Genomic DNA, 3,609 nt, shown 5'->3' with positions numbered 1-3,609 from the left:
GTAAAAAAAAAAATTTAATAAATGTATAACAATTCAGTGTAAAAAAAAAATCAGTGTAAAAAAAAATCTCTGTAAAAAAAAAAGCAAGACTCACTTCCAGTAAATTAAGGCTGGAACAATCAATCGTGTCTCAGAACCAGCCAAGTTTGAAGTCACGTGACACTGAATTTTTTTACACTGAATATTTTTCCAATGAAATTTTCAGCATAATTTAATGTAAAAAAAAAAAAAAAATTCACAAAAATCAAAAGCAAAAAATTCAGTTCCATAAATTCAGTGTCAAACAAAACTAAAAGACACAAAAAGTTTTGAAGCAACAAACATGTCTGCATTGGATTTTTCTGCACTGATTTTTTTCAAACTGAAAATGTATACATATAAATGTTTACACTCGTCAGCATCAATTAATGTAAAAAAATTAAATAAAAATCACTGTTTAAAAATTAAGTGTAAAAAGAATTCAGTGTAAAAAAAATCAGTGTTGAAAAAATCAGTGTTAAAAAAAAAGCAAGACTCTTTTCCGGTAAATTAGGCTGAAGCAATCGATCGTGTGTCAGAACCAGCCAATGAGGTGTCAAGTTTGAAGTCACGTGACACTGAATTTTTTTCCATTGAATTTTTTTCCAATGTAATTGTCAGCATAATTTAATGTAAAAAAAAAAGATTGAATTCAAAAAATTCAAAAACAAAACGATCAGTTCCATAAATTCAGTGTCAAACAAAAGCTTTCGTAATAAAGACACAACTTTACCTACACAAAAGTGGGTCTTAAATTTTGAAGCAACAAATATTTCTGCACTGAATTTTTTTCACACTGAAATTGTGTACATTAAATTCTAAAAAATGTTAATTTTTACACTTTTTTATTCAATTCAATTGTCAACATAATTTAATGTAAAAAAAAAACAAAATCAGTGTAGAAAAATTCAGCGTAAAAAAAATTAAGTGTAAAAAAAATTTAGTGTAAAAAAAAATCATTGTAAAAAAGAAAAGCAAGACTCTTTTCCGGTAAATTAGGCTGAAGCAATCAATCGTGTCTCAGCACCAGCCAATGAGGTGTTAAGTTTGAAGTCACGTGACACTGAATTTGTTTCCATTGAATTTTTTTCCAATGTAATTGTCAGCATAATTTAATGTAAAAAAAAAAAAAAAATTCAAAAAATTCAAAAGCAAAACGATCAGTTCCATAAATTCAGTGTCAAACAAAAGCTTTCGTAATGAAGACACAACTTTACCTACACAAAAGTGGGTCTTAAATTTTGAAGCAACAAATATTTTTGCACTGAATTTTTTTCACACTGAAATTGTGTACATTAAATTCTAAAAAATGTTAATTTTTACACGTTTTTATTCAATTAAATTGTCAACATAATTTAATGTAAAAAAAAAAAAAAAAAAATCAGTGTAGAAAAATTCAGCGTAAAAAAAATTAAGTGTAAAAAAAATTTAGTGTAGAAAAAAATCATTGTAAAAAAGAAAAGCAAGACTCTTTTCCGGTAAATTAGGCTGAAGCAATCAATCATGTGTCAGCACCAGCCAATGAGGTGTCAAGTTTGAAGTCACGTGACACTGAATTTTTTTACACTGAATATTTAAAAAAAAAAATTAAATTCACAAAATTCAAACGCAAAAAATTCAGTTCCATAATTCAGTGTCAAACAAAACTTTCGTAATAAAGACACTAACCTACACAGAACTAGGTCTTGAGTTTTGAAGCAACAAATATTTCAGATTTGTTGTATACATTGAATTCTAAAAAAGGGAATTTTTAAACTTGTTTATTCAATTACATTTTCAGCATAATTATTATTTTTTTTTTTAAATCAGTACACAAAATTAAAATCCAAAATATTTGTTATTACTTAACCTCTGAGTTAAACACCGAGACAAAAAAGTCCTAATAGATTTAAAAGGGAATATTTATACAAATTATTGTTTTTATTCAACTTTAGCCCGCCCCCCCAAAAAAAATTAAAAAATATCAATGTTATTATTTTGACCCATTAAATATAATTTTGATAAATGAACTAAAAACACTTTAAATGAGTTATTTTCCATATAGTAAATGTTGGTTGACTGGGTTTTATTCCTACAGATCAGGCATGGATGTGCTGGAATTGCATCCCCACTTGCTGCTAATCATGTCTAAAGTGCAAAATGACACTGAATGCATTCAAAATATTTTCATTCTCAATCCCAAAAATCCCAAAGGCTTTACATTTGCCAGAGTACATGAAAGAGTACGTGTTGTACTCGTGATGCCACGGGTCTTGTGAAATCCCCAAGACGATCTTGCGACACCAGGCAGATAATCATATCTTGCACAAGAGAAAACATCTCTCCACATTTTTTCACTTTGACGCCCTGCAAAAGTCACTTTTGCCTCGGCCGCTTTTGTGGATTCGGGACGCGGGGAAGGAGACGTTTAACGCATTTTCGGCATTTAGAGCAAAAGGTCCAATCATTTGTGCACATATTTCAACTTTTTTTGTTTTAACCTGGGGGCAAAAAGGGTGCAACTTCCCAGGTGCGATGCTTCAAAAGACAAACTGGGCAAAAGTCATGCGATTACATGTTTTAACGCAACCGTTCATCCGTTATTACGCAGCTCAGGGTCACGCAGGGCTGGAGCCTATCCCAGATGACTTGGACTTCGCCCTGGACTAGTCACCCGTCTATAACAAGATGATTCCCACCTACGCTCACGGTCATTTAGGCCAGGGTTTTCTTTTAACCATAGGGCCAAAAATCAGCTGTAATACACTTTTCCACCACGTGTGGCAGTAGTGACAATATCAAGCAAACAGAAGAAGACGTTTTTACAGTGTAAAAAATATGACTAAAGTGGTGATGCTGTATTTTCATTTGCACTTTAATTTTACAACATATTTATAATTAAAATATTTTATTTTCAGAACAGCATACATATATATATATATATATATATATATATATATATATATATATATATATATATATATATATATATATATATATATATATATATATATATATATATATATATATATATATATATATATATATATATGTGTATATATATGCCCGTTTCTACAGTGCAAAAAACATGACTAAAGTGGTAACTCTGTATTTTCATTTGCACTTTAATTTTACGGACAGTTTAGTTAAGCAACATATTTATATTTAAAATAGTTTATTTTCAGCACAGCATACATATATATATGTATACATATTTACATGTATATGTGTATATATATATATATATATATATATATATATATATATATATATATATATATATATATATATATATATATATATATATATATATATATATATTTATATATATATATATATTTATATATATATATATATATATATATATATATATATATATATATATATATATATATATATATATATATATATATATATATATACACATACATATACATATATATGTATATGTATATATGCACGTTTGTACAGTGAAAAATATGACTAAATATGCACTTTACTTTTATATATATATATATATATATATATATATATATATATATATATATATATATATATATATATATGTATATATATATATATATATATATATATATATGAAAATATATATAT

Source organism: Entelurus aequoreus, linkage group LG13 (assembly GCF_033978785.1).
Source record: "Entelurus aequoreus isolate RoL-2023_Sb linkage group LG13, RoL_Eaeq_v1.1, whole genome shotgun sequence".
In the NCBI taxonomy this organism is placed as follows: Eukaryota; Metazoa; Chordata; class Actinopteri; order Syngnathiformes; family Syngnathidae; genus Entelurus; species Entelurus aequoreus.
Note: the sequence above shows the minus strand (reverse complement) of the source record.